At 35.6% G+C, this 21,773-nt stretch overlaps 1 protein-coding gene across 1 annotated transcript in view; it reads right to left on the bottom strand.

Moving 5' to 3' along the window:
* LOC149802539 (uncharacterized) overlaps positions 1 to 18,076 on the bottom strand; it is a 104,846-nt gene extending 86,770 nt beyond the window's left edge. The window contains exon 1 of the mRNA XM_089951782.1: positions 18,011 to 18,076. The gene's annotated coding sequence lies outside the window, so the exon portion shown is untranslated. The remainder of the gene's footprint in view (positions 1 to 18,010) is intronic.
* Positions 18,077 to 21,773: the final 3,697 nt, after the last annotated feature.

The following is a 21,773-nucleotide window of genomic DNA, read 5'->3' as shown; positions in this document are numbered from 1 at the left end:
TGTTATTCTTGATAACAATACGCCGGTTCCAGAGATAGCAGCAGACGCCGAATACACAATAAATATCAACAATAACTATACGTCTGCGATATATTTTACTTTTACTGTATACTTGTCAATGATATTTTTAATTTTGTTTGCCACATACAAACTTGATTATATCTATAACGTTGTGCTGCAACATCACGTTGAACGTTGATCGGAAGGTCCATTATTTAATTAGCTGGGAATTTAACTACTAATTCAAGACACTAATAATAAATCAAGCCGAGTTTTTTTTCTTCCGGTTCCACAGTAAATGTTTCCTCGTCGTTTTAATCTGACATCACTAACACATATCCAGGAGAACAACCTAACTGAGTTAGTGGATAACGCTGTAAAATTGTGGTAGAGAGTATAAATGTTGCAATACGTAGTACTGAGAGGCTGTATATACCGGTAACCTCAGTGCGATGTTTCATGGTTTAATTGAGTGGTGACCATAATGCTTGGTCAGACGCTTCTGCCTATATCATGTCGATAATCTGTTGTGAGGAATTTTAATCAGATTAATTTTTTAACATCAGGAATTCTACTTATAACATATTAGAGTTTTTTCTAATGCTATCAATATTACTCTGCGCTGTCGTGATTAGCTCTGAAAATGATTTAGGATCTCCGATAACACCTAATCGTTTATTAATCGTTTCAATGTCTGATATAGCTGTTTTAATATCACCAAGTTTTGTATTAATATCTCCGAGTTCCGCGTCAACAGTCAACGGATTTCCAAAGAATTCCTCTGCGAGTTCATTAATTTTTCTAAAAGTTCTACGAAGATTTTAAAACATATTTACGTGAAGGTCATACCGTGGTTAATTTAGTATCTACATTATTTTAGTTATTGTCTATATATCTTTTGTTGCGGCATCTTCATCAGATGTTGGATCTCTTAAAACAACTATTTTATTTCCATTCATGCTGAGTTCACCTGTCATCGTATCACCGGAAGATTGTAAACGATTAGCAACACGTTTTACAATTTCATTCCGAATAGTTGCAACTGATATATTTGAGTCCTTGATTTTACCGCTTTCATTAAATACTGCAATATTTTCCGTAGTAGCTCATAGAACTCTACGAACTATGTCATTCCATTTGATATTACTCGTCTTCAAAACACCATGTTTATCCTGAAAAATAAAAACCTCATCTGGATCAACTCCAGAAAGATTTATAACATTGGCAAGTTCATCTTTAGTCGCGTAATTCGACAGATCGATATCACCTTTTTCTTTTCTTGCCTCCAGTAATCGTAGAAGATCTTCCGTAAATATATACTTTTATACTTTAAGATTTATTTAATCGTCTACTTGTATAATTGTGCACGACTTTATGAGGTGGTAATGTTGATGTCGATACAGCGTCGAGTACAGCAATTAGTTCACGACCGATATTGGCGGATCTGTTATTGTTTGTGTTGGTAATGATGAATAACAGATAGGCGTTTTCAACGCCTGAGTTTTTATTGTGTTTACGAAATTTATAAATTGTTTTGGTGTAGCCAACCTATACAAATCAAAATTCCAATGAGTACCGCGACGAGAACATTTATCATGATTAATGATACCGGTTTCAATAATATTCAGTCGTTCTGGTAATTCATCATGCATAAAAACACCTCTAAAATATTTGATATTTAAAATTTTAGCAGCATCAGTGTAAATGAAAATTTGACATTGGAAGAAGACGCTATGAGTCTAACGAAAAGTTCCTGGAAGTCTCAGGCAGCGTCCGTAACAATGTAGGGTTGCTGGTAGACATCGCCCTTTTCTTAATTCCTTTTCATGTTGCTTTCTTTAATGCCATTCCAGCAGTGGTTCCAACAGCACCAAGTGCGGCTGCTTTTGCAACAGCTGGAGCTGCAGCGGCAATTAAGGCTGAAATAGCTGCAATAAGTGAAAATATACCACATATTTTAACAATACATTCAATCGCACCTGCGGAACGATTGAATTTAGCACCTGTCTTTGATTTTTTGGCTTTATTAAAGTGTTTAACTTCTGACAGTGAAAATTTATTCGGGCGAGTTGCGATTTATTCTGATTTTAGTGACATTTTTGTACCAGTATTCCTTTTTTATACTGAATGAATCTTCTTAATCTGACCAGGAGTCAGATTAACACTAACATGATGATGTAACATTATAAATATCATGTGTGATCTAATTACACATCATTTTGTAAAGGCTATTACATATTTAGAAAATATTACATATTTAGAAAATATTACATATTTAGAAAGTATTACATATTTAGAAAATATTGCATATTTTCCACTGGCGCATCAATAACTCTCATTCGTCCACCAACACCTTCAAGTTACATTGATTTTTCGCTGAGTATAACAGCGACTGCTCTGTAATTAGAAACGGATCCAGCGTCTCTATTTACTAGAGCTCGAAAGTGAATATCAACGACAGATTGTCTAAATAAATCAAGATGTTCTAACCAAAACTAATAAATTGGATATAGATTTGTAAAATCTAGTTGTGATATTTGCAAACCAGTATCTATATTTTGATCACTTTCCATAAATATCAGCAACCGATGATATGCACGTGCTACATGACTTAATTCAAAATTTAATAACATATCTTCAGCTAGTTCGTAATGTCCATTTATCCTCAGCGAAACTTCAGAAACCCCAAGTTTGTCAAATATCATTAGACTTTCTTCTTGCGAGCTTACTCGTTCAGTATTTTGAAAAACATTGAAGATATGCCTTGGCGCAGAAACACCTTGCTGAGATGTTATATGTCATGTAAATAAACCATTAACGGTATTTTTAACACTGTCTGTAGTTGTTGTTAACCATGATTATAATGATTTACCGCCTGAATCCAGAAAAAGAGTAATTTGTGTTATTCCGCAATCGTTGGATTTATTACCGGAAAGCACACCGAAAGTTTTGTTAGTAATACTTTACCAGCATCAACGCCAACACCTTCTTGCCAGATATCATCATCGTTAGTAGCCTATCTTACAAGTACAACTGTATGCTTGGCTCCGAAAATAACCTTTCTAATGTTTCTGCAAGATCCAAAAATATGTGACAGCAGAATTACGCATGAAAATCTTCTATTACCTCTTAACATTGATGGACGTGTTGTAAAACCTATGTTGAAGCATGCATTAACGTTGATCATTACATGTTGTGAATCAACATCAGCGGTGTTGGTAGAATTTATTGGTTGTCCTATATTATAAGAATCATACTGATAATCACGTACAGATTAATCCTTAAGAACTGGCGCATCCATGTCAAATGCGGGATCAGATATACGCTTGAACATTTTATTATAATTGTTATCGTCTAACACGAATACCAATTTCTGAAGTAAGACTTGAAGTTGTATTTTTTCTGCTTCATCAGCCAACCCTGAAAGTTTTTTTTTTTTGCAGCTTGATTTACTGTCGTACTGACATTTGCAGGCATAACTTCAGTGCTGGCCAATTGCACTGGTGGCTGAAGGTTTCGTCGTATTAATCGTTCTAGTCTATCCTTGATCTCCGAAAATGCTTTACCGGCAACACTACCAATTGCGCTAGAAATTTTTTCACGAACAAGATCAATAGATTTCAGTCCTACTTGTTTTGCAATTGTATTACTTTTGGGGCTATCCTCGCAAATAAACCTTTAACATCATCGCCGAGTCCATCACCATAAATTGCTTCGTAAGTTGGTAATCGTGAATTTACAATTCTGACTGTGCTCGGTCCGCGTTGAGCATTATGCATAATCGTCTTACTTGTTATTCATTTATCTAATCACTGTAATAATCACCAGCATGTCTGCGCCGGTTCGAGTCTCGGATTCAGCCAATGTGGGTATGTGAGAAAGCTTGCCAGTAGCTTCTCGTTTATCGGTGGTTCTTTCCGGGGTTTTCCCGGGTTCTTCCTCCACCATTAATACTAACCTTATGTATAGCCTATCGTGTGCTGAAAAATGGCGTTAAACCCCACAACAACAACAACAACAACAAAAAATCACCAGCAATTTCATCAATGAGAGATCGATAAACATTGATGTCCATGATAACGCCTGTAAATAATCGTCGACAAATATCAGATATTTCATTAATGATTTCTGGAGAATTAATTCCAACACGTTTTCCTCCAGTCAGAATTTCTAGTCGTTCTACGTCAGAAAGAACATTGTTAGGACAAGCAGTAATCAGAGAAGAAAGACCACTTCCAGTTGCTCCTTCTTTCGCATTTGTTTTATCTGATTTATTCCTCCATGTTGGTGAGGTTGATTTCCTTACTGCTTTTGCTTCTTCAAGTTGTTGCTTTATTTTTTCTTCTTTTAGTATCCTTTCTTGCCTTACTTGTTTAATGCGCTCATCTATTATCTGGTTAAAAATGTCAAAAGTATTAATATCTTGATCAGATCTGATTTGCGGAGTATCGGTAGAAATGCGATATACATCCCTAGTCCAATCGACAGATCTTATCGTTTTAACATATAAAGGATTTATATACTTATCTATCTCATGATATCCAAAGGCGGCAATATTAAGTATTTGGTCTTGGTCTTTGAAGGCGGAAATACTTTCGGGCGTGAATTTATCCATGATGTTGACTCTAACTCTTGGCAGAGGTTGTGGTACTTCAGGTAGTGATTGAGGAGGTTCGTGGGTGGTGGAAGACGGCTAGCAATATCAGCAGGTAATGTCTCAAGAGTTTTTTGAACCGCCTCAGTTGCTGTAACAATTTTCTTGGTTGTTTCGACAATTGGTTTAAATATCTGCTCTGAACCTTCTGCAAATTCTACTTGAGCTTCTTGATGTTCTTGTAGTTTTCGTCTGACAGAATCACGAACAGGAATAAATTTTCGATCTAATCTTTCTCGAGATAATCTAGCTGTGTAAAAATCCTTAGCTGGTGCCATTATTGATATGATAATGATCTAATTATATCAGCTGGGAGGGTGCGACCACCGAGTTAGTTCAATTTCGTAACATACGAGTATACATTTATATTTCAGTACATAGAAAAAAAGCAAAATAATAAAATGAACTAACCCAATTAGAGAAGCCTCCACTGGTGATTAGAAGGCTCGATTTTAGCGTTATTTACGCTATTTAATCGTCTTTTTTACAAGGGTTTATTTCAGTTTTAGATCCTTCAAAAAAGTGTTATGTTCACCATCCCTGCTGCTCATGTACTATATAATAAATACAAGGGAAGACACTTCTCTCCTTTCTCGCGCGACTTATTTAATAATAAACGCTGATATTTCAAGCTACATTTCGCTTAGCGTAATAAATTTGGTACCGATGTTTAGCTCAGGCATTCGTCTTCGTACGCGTATCGGAAGTTTGGCTTTCTATCATACCGTAAGGAATGCAGACCATTTTCCCACGATACTGCTCGATATGGCTATGATCGCTCTCGCTTAATACGCGCTGAATTGAATACTGCCGTCTCATTGTCCAACTGAAAATAAGTTATAAACAAATGCAGGACGTTGTTTGCTTTTAACCAATGAGAGAACAGTATTCCATTCAGCGGGATTTCACTTGAAATATCAGCGTTTTTTTCTTAAATAGGTCGAGCAAGAAAGGAGGGAAGTGTCCTTCGTTGTAGTTATTATATAGTACATGTATGACAGGTAAATTGTAAGCAACGATTCGAGCCCCTGTGGTCTCGATCACGTAGGATCAGTTAGGAGCAGAGTTCAAATTTGAACAACTTAATTTTGATTGGATGCGGTGACTTGCCGCCGCATCCAATGAAATTCGCAGACCCGAAGCACAATACATGTCTGCTCGATATGCCAAGGTGTAGATATAGTTATCGTAACCTTGGCTAGCGAAGATGTCGGTAACAAATAGTCCGAGTTTCCTCTGACCCTAGCCAATTTTGATATTTGACCAATTATCTTGGGGTGTATGGTCGTAGTCCATTGCCTATCAAATAGCTGGAATTCGTGACACGATGCGGTGTCGGTATAGGGTAGCCGCTTACTAACTGGCCTAGTAAACTTGAACGATCTTTCATCAAGATATACCTCCATGGAATCGATAGAAATGTTTTATTTTATCCGAAATTGCGAGCATAGCATTTGTTGTATCTTTAATCCGCTGCCACCTTGACCGTGTTTTTTGCATTAATATTGAAAATACTATGAAATGATTGTGAACAAAGCATTGTCATTGACTGAGTGGGTGTCAACAGCTGCCAATCGTACTTAGCTTGAGGTAACACAAATTGTTACTCTAATTTAATTTATCTAAAGTGATTCGGAAGTTTGCATTTATACGAAATGCAAAGGTTTAATATCCATTTTTTGCTGGATAGGTTAGTAAAGATGAAACTCGTCACCACATTACAGTCATGACATATACAAAAATACTAGGTTTTACTCCTTATAGGCCACTCTGACTAGTATTATTGGTTTATTACAATTCTGTGGTTTTAAACTAAATAGCAGAAAGAAGCAAAACCAACAAGTTTCCTAAAGTTCAACAAACAGTTTACCTCCCTAGAATACAAAGTGAAAATTAGAAAGGAATTTACAGTATTGTTTATCAAATCACAAATAATCCTAAATGTTCTCTAAAAGTATATAATATTCCGAATGAATTTAAAGTCTTGAATTAGCTGCTGTACAAACAGTCTTGAATAGTGTTCATGTACCATAATGATATAATACAGAATGTCTTTGAATTAATTCAAAATTATTCCAAAATAGTGTTTTGTCCTAAAGTCAATGAACACTTTGTAATTCCAATGAATAAAATGATTCCTAAAATATATCTGAACGCAGCTAGCAATAACGATTCAACAGACTAAACACAAATAGGAATAAAGACTTTGTTGACAAAACCTCTTTTATACACAACTTTACTTGACCTATGTCGTAATAGCATTTACTGAAAAGACTCCATCATCTTAATGGAACATTACACCAAACTGTAAACAAGTTCGGTTCAAGAACCTTCAAATGTCTTAACCAAGGCTAGGTCTTGAATTTAAATTCTAGTAAACATATTAAACATCTTTAAAAAAATGGTAGTTGTAATGTGGGCCGAAATTTCTACCCTTAATTACGGACAAAGGTAAAGCACACACCACAATAATAAACACACACACACACACACACACACACACACTTTTTTAAAAATAAATTTGATATTGTGTATAAACTGTAAGTTATTCCTAATATCAAATTATCGCTTGAAAAGTCTGTGTTAATACTATGTTGAGCTATAATGAAGGTATACAATATATTCCGTTTTATTGAAATATAGTCACAAGGCAGGTACAAGAGACAGATAGGTTCTTGATGACAGAGGTGAATCAATATTATCATATTATTTTATAATGTGTATGGATAAAGAAAAGTCAATATGGAATTCAAAATAACTTTCTTAATATAAATAAATTTTGTTGGATTTAAGTATTACAAATTTTACAAGAGTGAAATTATTTCGATTTCTTTTGACCTTTTTGTTCTGGTGATATGGTTGTACGCAATTATGTATTACAATGTTTTAACATACTGTCATTGAAAATAGTAATGTCCAGGTCTTATTCATAGATTATTAAAGGTAAGATAAAATGTTTTACCGTTGTAGTTGATAATGTCTATGTCTTATTCATAGATCATTAAAGTTAAAATAAAATGTTTAACCATTGCACCTGACAGTGCCAATAAGTTTTACTTGGCCAAATAGTATTTTAGCCTTCCTCCTAATCCAGACAATATTTTCCTTCCAACCTCTAGCATGAATCTTTATCAATACCAGTGCCAGATTCATAATGTTTATAACTAAACTTGCAAAATTATGTTACCTTGAAAATGAAAACAATTGTTAACAACGTCTCTTAGTTCTCTGTTATTTTTTCCAGCCTTATTCCTGAACAGCAGGTTCCGTCGGCAATATCTTTCTTTAACCTTTTCTTTGGAATGACGATGCCGCTTTTGCAACTTTATCAGCCCATGCGTTCTCAACGAGCTCTTTATCACCTTCTTCAAAAAGATTTCAGCAACTAGTTCTTCGTCTGCCTCTCATTCCGCAGCTGGCGCACCTGTCGCCTCCTCAAAGACTTCTTTTGGATTGTCTATCGCATTTTCTGATTTTTATTCTGCTCTTTTTTTAGACTCATTAGGCTACGCTGATATCTATTTTTTGTTTCTCTGCTTGTTAATTAACACCAGCAATAGTTTCGCCAAGACAGTGTCAGTAACTGTTTTGTCTTCAATCTGATTGTCCTTTTTGTATTGTATGCAGATGCTACTTCAGTAATCTGATTGTCCTTTTTGTATTGTATGCAGATGCTACTTCAGTAATCTGATTGTCCTTTTTGTATTGTATGCAGATGCTACTTCAGTAATCTGATTGTCCTTTTTGTATTGTATGCAGATGCTACTTCAGTTATTGCTGCTGTTACAGGCTGAAGTAAATTTTGGGCTACGTCACGCTGAAATGTTTGCTCGCCACTTTGATTCCACAAAAACGCTGCCATGAAATTGTTGCTGCTGCTCCACGTATTTTCTCATGTCTTTTTGATCCTCTGCTTGTTTTTGATCTGCATCACGATGGAATGCATCACAATTATGTGTGTTGCCGCCGGTAGCATAATGTCAACACTGCTTAAATTTAGCAACATCTATCCCACAACAATGATCACGTGCTATCGAATATATGCTGCGGTTGTCAAAGCCAGAATAAAACAACGTAGCATGGGTTTCGATTGATATATTTTGGAGCGTCATATTAAGACGGCGCTAAATATGTTGAATTGCAGCGCTTATTTCATGACAGATAACAATATTCCTTGATTTTGTTTATGTTGTCTCGATCTATTGTTATATCGTCTAAAACTACTAAAGAATCTTTCTCACCATCAAGGTCTTCTACAGGCGTTATCTCTCCTGGCTCTGATATCGTAAACGTAGCGGAATCAAAGCTGCTTACGGTTTCGTCAAAGTCGCTAAATGTATTATATTTATCTTGGCTGTCATTTAAGGTATGCATATTTACCTTTTCAAAGCTAAATCTATTATTAGGCGGCAAGTTTGTTTAACCTTTTGCTGCAAGACCCATTATTATTCTGTCCTCCCTGGGTTTTTCTTCTAAGCACACTATGCATAATGAGTGATTATACAGCTTTCGGCAACAGCAGAGCCAATACAACCTCAACATCTTCTGTTGAAAGAACTGAACAGACGCGCGCTGAAAAGTGGAGAAACCAGGACAGGGCCACTTAATAAGTTAGCCACAAAAGTATTTTAAAAATACGTGGCAGCGCCTACAAATAATGCAGTTGCAGCCAACAAGAAATATGGGCACAAATATGCAAGCGTGAAATGTTTGCTAACAAGCGAACTAAATTTTTTCAAGGGCACCTATTTTGCGCGGGACAAAAGTTCGAGTCCGCAATCGTTGGTATCCTAATGTTGCGGTCTTCACCATGTGTGTTGCCTCTGTTTAGAGGAACTATAACAGATTGTATCAATATGGGAAACAGAAATATCATAAACTTAGTCGAGCCAGCTAAGGATCCCGATACGACAAAAACAGAAGTATAAAAAAGACAAATGTCTGGGCAATTTTGTTGTGCAAAAGTCGCCAACTGGCCAGCGGATATGTTTGTGTGAACGAAGAATTAAATAATGATACTGCAATGACCTTGCGTTATGCTCCGACTATAGGAATATAGTGGGACAGTCTGGCAGACGGTAGTTACTCTCTTATTACGTTAAGATCCACAAGTGGCTTCAGGTGTGTGGATGGCAAATAGGTACAGCGATTGCTGATGACTGGCAAAAGCATAACCTCAAATATTCCCATCGCGATACTTAATAACAGAGAAACTTGTATATGACATGTGTTGTTCTGTATGGAAGCCGCTACGAATATTCCTAACAATCACCAAATTGAAATGTAACAAGGGATATGAATGGACCAATTTATTGAGAGCTGCATCCAATCAGATAACTTGTATAGTATCCCTACGTCGACCAACTTATAGATCAGGTCTGCATGTTAAGAATAACGTAATAGTTCCAAACACTTCACTCCATTCTTTTTTCATTTGTATGAGTTTTTATTGGAGCACTTCCGTTGTCAAATCTTTAGTTTCGGAGGTGTGTAGATTCGCACGTTGTCAAGCTCTTCGATTTCGGAGGTAAGTAAATCTTGCATGTAGTCTTGAATCCCATAATGCCTAAATTGAACTGATCGGTTTTAAAAAAAAAAAAAAACACCGGAACTTTGAAGTTTGATGCCAAAGGCTGATGTGGAATGAGAAGGAATGACGACCCCTGGATAGCGAGGATCAAAATCTGACTTTGGTGAACTGTTTCTCAAAGTTTAAATATGTCTATATATGCGTTAGAGTTAGACCAATTGGGCCAACTCTGTTATTTCTGCGAGACACAGATATGTTGGCATAGTAATTTACAGAATTTTGTTTTACAAGAATAAACCGCAATCTATTCGGACCACCTCGGCTATTTCTACGTAAGGATTAGCTGTATGATTGGCCTTAAAGTTGCGAATTAATTTTTTTTTAGTACGATGCATTTGGAACTTCTCGGTTAATCCAGATTTCCTAATAATCGAGGTGGTCCGAACGGCAGTCATTTGCATATGGTCGCGCCTTACAGTTTCATATTTTGCATAGGTTAGAATGTTAAAGAAAAATGATTTCCCCGGGTTTCCTCACTGGTTTTACTCGCTATTTAAAAAGACATTGTATATCATATGTATTGTTCAAAGAACCTTTCGTTCCCTTTATTTTGGTGTATATTTGATGGGTGTAGTATAGTTATAGAGTATACAGCTTGGCCTTACTCCAGATGTGCAAGTTTTAAAAACATGCTAGCTCCACTTAGTAATTTTCACTTCCTGAACTTCAGAGATAAATTGTATAAAAGAAAGAGCTGATAACTTTTTTACATTTTATATATTTGGTAATTAATTCATTGCTCTTTCAGAAGTTGGTATTGTTTAGTCTGGCAAAATTAATTTTCCCTATTTTAATAGCTGCTAAGGATAGTGTACCTTAGACTAATTCAGAATGAGCTTTTTGAACACAAGGGAGCAGTCATTTTTGTAAGCAGTGTGCTTAAATCAGGTACAGTTTCCAAAACTACAATATCCAAAGAAATGTCAGCCACATTTAATCACAGTAGCATAGAGCTATGCCAAAATTCTCTTCACTGTGCATGTTTAAAATGCAAACAACTTCACCTTACATACGTCACTCTTTCAAAAGTACATAATAACTAGTTAGCGCACCATATATTCGAGGTATGATCCACAGGAGTACCATGGAAGTTGCGAATGACGTTAGACAATAGTGCGCTGTCCACAGCAACTGAATAAAAACGGAATATCCTCGGCCTTTTTCGTTAAATCGAGAAAGAAACATTGTATGTAATTCCTCCCATTTAGAATTATATTTATTCAAAATGTTGATGAAGGAGTAAAAGGTTACATCTGAAACAATATCGACCTTTTCTTTCGCAGCATATGTGATGTACTCAGCTGGGTGCGAATTAACAAATCCATCAAAATTCATATATATTCCTACAACTACATTCCAGTTACTTATCGACTTCACGCAAATGGCCAAGCAGTGATCTGATAGAAGCACATTGCACATTTATCCCATTTTTCAAAACCATTGAAATACTGTGTATTTTTATTTTGTGTACAAAATTCATTCTTTACGTTAATGAAATTATTCTGTGTATATAAACTATCGCTACCCATACTCAAATATCGTGTTTCTCCATCTGTATTACTATGTTCAAATGGAAGACTAGTTTTGATTCAGACATTATAAATAAATATCACAAAGATCAAAATGCATACCTGCTGGTAAAATAAAAAATACATAGACAGATTTCGTAGTACCAATTCAACTACTATACTTTCTTAAAATTTGATTTTTTTTTTTTTTGATTTTTTTTTGATTTTTTTTTTTTTTTTTTTTTTTTTTGCGCTTTTTACGGTTGAATTGTATGTTCCTAAAGAAATGTAGATCTGGCTGTGTAGTAATATCCTGAGTGCAACATGAGCAGCGGTAACTTTTTGACGACAGAAAGGGTGCCGGTTTGAATCCTTGAATCCTACTATGGGATCAATCAGGGCCAGCTGCAGTGACTTCATTGGACAATGAATTTTAACCCAATTGCATCGGCACTTGATTACCTATTCGAGGTCTTGGTTTGTAACAACTGTCTATTTTCAATACGGGGTTTATAAATAGTTACATTTCTCACTCTGTGTGATATATTTACTTCTTTCGTAACTTCTCATACCTGAATATATTTTATTGTTTGCCAAAAAGCAAAGTAGCTTCCTGCTAAGACGTGTATCTGCGAATATTCCACCTACAAATTATTTTTGTATGGGTAGAGAATGTGGACGATAATTACAAATACAACATCAGATTATATCAAAAAACAACTTTATTTGATGGATCGATTTAAAATTTGATTAATACTGTATTATATCGAATAGTTTAGACTAACTTGCGATATATTTCTTCATTATTTCTCAAATGTGGACTAGTTAAACAGAATATTAACAAATCGCCACTAACTACCCGTTATGGGTAGGAAAAATGCAAGTGAAAGTGGAAAGCATTACTTTCTCTGTATATTTTGTTTCTAGTTTGTGTATAAGTGTATGAATACAAATGATTGCAATGCATATTTAAACACACAACAGAATATATGTGGCTATCGGCACTGTATCTGCTATTTCAATCAATTTCATGCTTGTTAAAATAAAACAAAAACAAAAACGAGATGGTGAATCATAATCCTAAAATAGATCTTTCTACTTTCTTAAATAATCCTTTTGATTTCCAAATAGCAGAATAATCTCACACACAAAAAGCCTGGCCACGAGGACTATATGTATTCCTCAGAAATAATTTCTTAAGATCTACTACATCTAAAAGAAGTTATAAGTTTTAGTCAATAATGCGATAAACACTCTACAAATGTAAGATAAAATTTAAATACCTAGCGTTTTATACCTTACAGAAAGAATGGTCGTATTGAAAAGCACGGAGAAGTTTAGGTATCTAGAAATGAATGCAACGAGTATCTATTGCCCGTGGATATGAACAAATGATTAGAAGTATACAAGAAACATTAATGTGTGACAAACCATAGCTATTTCTGCAATACGGACTTTTGAAAAGGATCGATATATTTGAAATTAGGAGCTTTGCATACACACTTGTATAAATGTCTGTTTTCTGCAGCGGGATTTAAGAGTGACGTATGACACAAACAGAAATAAGTATCTCATATTCGTCTCATGGATCGATGATATTATATGTTCAAATCTAACTGTTCTGTTTCGTCCTTCCACACAAAATTGACATTTTCGTGGAAAAATAAATTCGTCTGTTGTAAAAGGAAATTGACACAGAGTGATTTAAAACTATACGCAGCATCATGGTGAAAAAAGCACTAATATTTAGTTCAAAACACAGACAAGCTCTATTCTGACGTATGCAAAGGAAACTGACGTTTATTATCACATATCGTCCGTGTCTGATGGCTTCGTTATTTCCAGATACGAACTCTGTACCCGAATCGATAGAGTACGATGTATTGTTACCGTTAATTCGATATCTGGCGAATCGATAGAGTACGGTGTATTGTTACCGTTAATTCGATATCTGGCGCCGTTAAGAACGATCATTAATCTACGTAAGTTCCCGGAGTCAGACTCTTTTGTGAATTATGGTTAGTCCCCTGTGTCTGAATCCATAACAGGACGATGCTTATTCCACGTACGTACTATTTGTCTGACAGCAAAGAAAGCGTGCGTATTTTACGTGAGTTCCCGAATTAAATACCATAGTGAATGATGCTATTCGTCGTTAGTCCTCTGTATCTGAAACCAAAAGGACAAGTACTTGTTCCACGTAATTCTTGTGTACCGTAAAAGGCCAAGTACTTGTTCCACGTAAGTCTTGTGTACCGTATCTACTAACAGGACAATGATTGTTCCACGTACGATTTATGTGCCTGATGCTGCAAACGATAAGATTTTTTGGTCATGAGTACCCTGTGGCTGAAATCATAAGTGATTATACTTATTCCAAGTAGGTCCTCTCGGACTGCAAAGGGGAGGATGTTCCATGTAAATTTTGTTCATTTGACGCCAATGAGAACGATACTGATTCCGCATTTGTTTTCTGTATCCTCTTCAGTTGTCCACAAATTTACATAGAAACGGAAGTGTCAGATTTAAAAACGAACGAAACAAAACGAGAAAAACAAAACAAACAACACAACACAAAGACTTTTTATAGCCATGCAAATACATGATTTCACAGTACTTAGTATATTTTGCACGTATTTCTTTTGCGTTTTAACTCCACAGAGGACGATCTTTATTTTTTACATATATGTCATCGGCGTTTCATACCACATAGGACGATTCTCTTTCACATGTCCCTTAAGGTTTGACAACATCAAGGATGGTGATTATTCCATTTGAATTATCTGTATTTGACACTGTAGAGGACGCTGCTTTATTTCATGTTAGTTACCTATGTCTAACACAAACGAGGACGATGCTTATTCCATTTAGTTATCTTTGACACAAATGAGGGCGATGCTTATTCCATTTAGTTATCTATGTCTGACACAAATGAGGACAATGCTTATTCCATTTAGTTATCTATGTCTGACACAACAGATGACGACGGTTGTTAACTGTTATTTATGTGTGCATGACACTATAAACGATATAAATAAAGATCCGTATTCCATGTTAGTTAAGCGAGTCTGACAGAACAGATAACTGTGATTATTGAATGTTAGTTACCTTTGTCTGGCACAACAGTTGACGATGTTTTTTGCACGTTAGTTTTCTGTGTCACCTGAGGACAATGATTATTCCATGTTAGTTATTTGTGGCTGACACTAATGACATCGATGATTGTTCATGTTGTTATCTGTGTCTGACACAACAGATGATGATGATTATTAGCTGTTAGTTATCTGTGCAAGACACAACAGATGGCGTTAATTAGTCCATGTTAGTTATCTGTGTCTGACGCCATGGAGGACTATGGTTATTCCATGTTAGTTATTTGTGTATGACACTACAGATTACGACGCTTATTTCATGTCAGTTATCTGTGCATGACACAAAAGATGGCAATGCTCGTTTCCATGTTACCTGTATCTGACACCATGGAGGACGATGCTTATTTCATGTTAGTTATCTGGGCTTGACACCACGGCGGAAGATCATTATATCCTGTTAGTTATATGTGCATGACACAATAGATGGCAATGCTTATTCAATGTTATCCTTATCTGACACCATGGAGGACGATGCTTATTCCATGTTAGTTATCTGGGCTTGACACCACGGCGGAAGATCATTATATCCTGTTAGTTATATGTGCATGACACAATAGATGGCAATGCTTATTCAATGTTATCTGTATCTGACACAATGGAGGAAGATGCTTATATCACAATAGTTATCCGAGTCTGGCACAACAGATGACGATGTTCATTCCATGTTACTTATCTGTTTATGACACCACAGAGAACCATGAATATTCCATATTAGTTATCTGGGCACGACGCCATAGAGGAGATGCTTATTCTGTGTTAGTTATCTTTGTCTGACACAACATATAACGATGCTTATTAGCGGTTGTTTATCTGTGACTGACGCCACAGATAACGCTCCTTATTCCATATTAATTATCTGAGTCTGGCAAAACAAATGACCATGCTTATTCCATAATAGCTAATTGTGTCTGACACCATGAAGATTGATGCTTATTCCATATTAGTTATCTTGTACGATGCTTATTCCATATTAGTTATCTGTATCTGACACAACAGATTACGAAGCTTATTCCATGTTAGTTACCTGTGTATGACCCTACTGAGAAGATGGTTATTTCATGCTAGTTACCTGCGTCTCTCACCATGGAGGACGATGCTTTTTCCATGTTAGTCATCCGTGTCAAACACCACGGAGAGCTATGCGTATTCCACGTTAGTTATTTGTGTCAGTTACAACAAACGACAACGATTATTCCGTTTTAGTTATGTGTGTCTGACGAAACAGATGACGAAGCTTTATCCATGTTAGTTATTAATATCTCACAAAACAGATGACGATGTTTATTCTATATTAGTTGTTATCTGTGTCTGACTGCATAGTGGACGAAGCTTATTCTATGTTGATTTTTTGTGTCTGACGGCATAGTGAACAATGTTTCTTGTTGGCATGTTCCCAGAAAAAAGCCATCCAATAAAAATATCAAGACAGAGGAGTTAAGTGAGGTATGCTGCAGCATTTCTCACAAGAAAAATCATGACAATCATACTAATTTAGTCTTAAAACTGTTTAGTTGGCAGATGTCTATCAATCTATCAGTGCACACAATATTTCCATATAAAAAACACTAAGTACACCTTAGGCAAAATAATAATAATGATAACTACTAACCAATGTTGTACGAAGATTTGTTGTATTAATCACCTTTTGTATGCCAGTTTTGTATGACATAATATTGTGTGGGAAAGGCGACGTACAATAACATAATTAAATGGAATAATGACCAGTAGCATGTACTACATACAATTAAATGGACATTCTTCTGTGAATCATCTCGTTGCCGCCAGATATGGGACATTTATGGTCACTACAGTGTATGTCGTCTGTCATCTGTGCGCCTTCTTCTATCTATAAATCTCTCGTCAGCTTTGGTCACACCATTATTTATTACGTATGCAAAATTATTATTGATCAGTCCTTCGGGAGGTCGAGAGCCAAGTTTTCACAAACTTTTTATCAATTGCATAATGTCAGATTTATATTGCTTTTATAGTGGGAAACAAGCAAACCCTGTGAAATTTTAATCTGTGCACTTTTAAAGATTTTTTTTCTTCAATTTATGCTTGGAGGAGACTACCGTCATTGGAGACTATTCATTACATTTTCAGAGTGGTGTGGTTATTTTCAGGTGTTCAGTTGAATATCATATTTGTCCTCAATTACCAATGAAGTATGATATAAAAATAAACTGTTTTACTCCCTTTACTGCATAACTATGTAATTTGGTCGGAACCGACCATTGTATTGAAATAAATATATATATATATATATATATATATATATATATATATATATATATATATATATATATATATATATATATATATATATATATATATTTGTTGTAAGAAGTCAAATATTACTTACGTCCTGAATCATTTTTTATTCAAAACATGTTGTGATTAATAACAAAAACATTATATTTCGCACAGAAGATTTTGCAAAGATACATATATACACACATATGCATACATACATCATACATACATACATACATACATACACACATACATACATACATACATACATACATACATACATACATGCAAGATACATACATACATACATACATACATACATACATACATACATACATACATACATACATACTGGAGGGGGTGGATATGAAGTTTTTAGGCAAGTAGGAAAGTAACAAGTTAGGTATTTCTGTGACTTTACATATTGTAGGTACATAGATACGAGAGAGAAGGACGATCCTGAACTAGATTTCAAAGTCCAGAACTATCATATTGCTATCCCCGTAACTCTGTGTGAAAAATACGCAGAGAAAACTAATGTGTTTCAGTTTATACTCATGGTTTCCAGAGATATCAAAAGTATCACTTTTACTTACACAAATACGTGCACGTTAAATTATGTCTGAATGTGTTTGAACGCATACATAAATCATCCATAACATCTATATGGGGTTTTTACACTAGTCTACTTTCGATTATGAACTTATAAAGTTTTGAAAAACCACCGCCAAAATAAACTTGTACAAATTTATATATGTAAAATTCAGGTACATTATTTCCAGTTTAATATACACATTGAACTTTAACAGCTGCTTCTGGGCAAGTTATGGAATTATGTGAAATTTCTTACCTCGTTATGTCGTGTAGCTATCCTTTCGATCGTCAGTTGTAGAAATGTTTTACTTCCTTGTTGTCACGTGTTTGATATTCTTCTAATGATTATATTGTGTATAATTTCTACTTCCGTTTAGATACCCTCAAGATGAGGTCACTTTTTTTTATAATAACCATGATTTTCACCTTCCCTATGAATCGGTATTATTTAAAGAAAGATATCAGATATATATTAATCATTCAATTTTCACTTATTTAGGGCCAGATGGAGAATTCTTTAGACAGCAAAAAGCGTCATTTTCTCTCTTTTACATAGCACTATCCAGATTAATTAACGACTGGAATTAAGACTTACACTCACTTCGATAAGTTGTGATGATATCATTATATTATTGCGCTGATGATAGCCAGTATTTCATATTTTGTTCAATAGTAAGTTACATTCAAATCAAGTGGTTTTACACGCCAAATATTGACTTTAACAAGCGGTTTTTCAAAATAGGAAAGCAAACGGTAAAATGTAAAATTACACTTTTTTTATTACCGATTTATTGTACGCAATACCCACTAATTGCCTATATGCCATTCTTTTATATCACTGACAAAATTTGACCCAAGATGAACATATATGAAACAATTTTCTTGCACTATGACAGCATACAGTACACTTCAAAATCGGTTGTCCACGTTTATATATTTTAGATCAAATTGGCCAAACTGGCAAGCAGGTGGGACAATAATTTCAATATATATCATATGCATGGAATAAAATGGTACAATTATCAACGTTTCTAAAATAAACTCTCACCCTTGGGCCGAATCAATTTGGTGCCGTATCGAAATCTATCGAGTTGTTACTGTATCCTCTTTTTTCAGTAAAGTTTTAGTACATGTGGTCAAGATGACATCATTTGACAGAATTTAATGAAAACAATGTTTGATGGAGGTTATTGATGCAGTTACTTGACCATGCTTTGTCAAGCTTATAAATGTAACACTTAAAAAAAGTTATTACAATAATAAAGCTACTGAAGTAAAAGGTGTACTAATGAGTGAGAAGACTGAGAGAACCAGTGCATAGCGGAAATATTGAGTGGACAAACAGTATGAAACTAGCATGGAACGTCAAAATCACTCTGAATTGATGAGAACGAGTGAGTCTGAGGAAGCGATTTAGGGAGATGGGGAGCGGGGGGGGGGGCGGACTGGCAAGACAATGGGAGAGCTAGAGAGATCATGAGATAAGTTGGATGAATCATAAGGTGAGTTGGGGAGGTCGCTGGGCCTTCTGGATGGATTGTAGAGCGTGCTGGAGAGATGGTATGTTACCTGGAGAGACAGAAAGGCCAGTTGGAGAGATCATAATGCGAACTGGAAAGATCATACGGTGAGCTGCAGAAATCTTATGGCGGGCTGACGATAGCCAGAGAGATCGAAGGGCGAACTGGGGAGAACGAATTGAACAGATCATAGTGGGAGCTAGAGAGGTCGTACTGGATAGAGTGAGGGGAAGAGGATGAGATAAATTATCGAGAACGAGTCGGATAAGGAATTAGATACAATACAATGTTTATCAGGGAACTGAATTAGAGTTATACACTGTTGCTGGGGTCAGACACGAATAAAACGAGCCAAGTAATTACATCGAAACTTAGAGGTGGTTGTTTGACTGTGCATTTATGTGTGAAATGTTTATGACGTTTACTGATTTTTGCCATGGAATGATGAGGATGGAGTCATTATTTACTTTGAGATGTCTTTTATTATGGTTGTGAAAGAAGTTTGGCGGAGGTGATCAGGTAAAGTAACTATGAAATATGGTTAAATACTATGTTTCCATTTACCCGGAAATTGAATTATGACCTCAGTAGGCTTTGAATAACTGTCATTCAGAAACATTCAGGGCTACTTCTTCCCTACTTATCGGAATTTTTCAATGTAGTAAAATCTTAATTATAATTCAAGACATTACCATCAAAATATGTTTGAAATATAAAAACAGCAATTTAAATCTGATAATTTTTTTAAAAGATTTAAAATTTTATTTAAAAAATAGCAACTCAAATTAAAACAAAAAAGTCATATTTTAAACAATGTTGGCAAATGAATAATATGTAGCATAAGTGGTAGTTTGTGTCTATTACATTTAATCCAGTGGATAGCTCACAGTGACTTTGGAGGCAAATTGCAACATACCTGTTCAGATGTATATAAGTGTATACACTAAAGAGATAATGACAAGTGCTATCTTCCAAATTTATAATGTCGGTACTCCGCCAGTTTAGTGTATAGGCACTCAAATTCATCATTGTGATGGGACCAGTACCGTGGTTTATAACAGGAACTAAAAAGGATTCAAAGCATTTCTGTGTCAGTAACCATAAAGTGTCACCCTATAATACGAAAATACATATCCAGTGAGTCTCTACATTAAAGAACAGTGGTGATGATCTCGAATATGCCATGTCTTTGAGATCCTGTATATCAGCGTAGTATTATGAACTAATCCTGGTGATTTTTGCCGCGTACATTGGATATGTCCTAATGAGGCCTTGACATCACCACCTGACTGTTGGAAAGCTTTAAAGTTAATCCAACTCTTTCACATTGTTCCAAATACCATTCCAGACCTGAAAAGAGGTAACATATTTATTAAAATCCCATAGATCAGTGCGAAACAGATAAATAATTTAAAAAGTGATGGGTATGAAATTTTCTAAATGACATCAAGTGTAATGACATTTAGAAATATGAAGCAATGGACGTGTACTGAAGGGACCATTCATCCCCAAAATGTTTCCAAAAGCATATTTACCACAGCATGTTCAACCATTTATAGGCTAAATAAATAGTAAGGTATGTTGTTGTTGTTGTTGTTGGGTTTAACGCCATTTTTAAGCACACGATAGGCTATACATGGCGGCCAGTATCAATGGTGGAGGAAAAACCCGAGAAAACCACGGAAAGAACCACCGACCCACGAGAAGCTACTGGCAGGCTTTATCACATACCCACATTGGCCGAATCCGAGACTCGAACCCACGCAGATAGAGGTGAGATGGCAGTGATCCGCAACGGAGAGCGCTTTAGACCACTCGGCCACTCGGGGCCCCAATAATAAGGTATTCTAGCTATCATAAAATTGAATGCAATTTAGGAAGTGTGGTTTGATTTTTTGTGCAAAATTAACAGAATACAAGAAGCTGAGTGGCAAGGTACTAAATTCAAGATATTGGTACTACATTTTGAATTTCTGGAACCTTTTTTCAGTAGAGCGTCAGTTACTTCCTTCCAGCGATTCGTGTTAGAATTTTGTTTTCCTCATTATCCAGAAGTAATAATTGTGACCCGAGTCCTATTAAGTGACCAGTGACGTTACACCAATTAGCACGTGGCAGATTCAAACAGCACGTGCATACACTACCGGATAATATACCAGTATACCCAATCTAAGTGAGCTATACTCGAATGTCCATTTTACATGCGATGCAGAGGTAAATTGTCCTGTTCGGCAAGGAATTGGAATACAATTATGACTTCCTGGTCAGTACACAATGTAGTGTTGATCTAATTTTAGTTTAACTGTTCGTAGAGAAGATAAGCTGATGGGATGGGCTGTTATCCATCATTTGTATATCCGTTAGCACAAGTTTGTTATCACCATCACTGCTGCTCCTAAAGTACTTTGCACACACGTTAATCCCATGGTCATTGTCTTGTATATAGATGAAAATGCTGCGGCTGTTCTATCGTGAATGCGTTTGCACTTAACGACCATG

This window comes from Sinohyriopsis cumingii, chromosome 3 (assembly GCF_028554795.1).
Source record: "Sinohyriopsis cumingii isolate HCF-2022 chromosome 3, ASM2855479v2, whole genome shotgun sequence".
In the NCBI taxonomy this organism is placed as follows: Eukaryota; Metazoa; Mollusca; class Bivalvia; order Unionida; family Unionidae; genus Sinohyriopsis; species Sinohyriopsis cumingii.
Note: the sequence above shows the minus strand (reverse complement) of the source record. Positions and strands in the feature narration are given on the sequence as shown.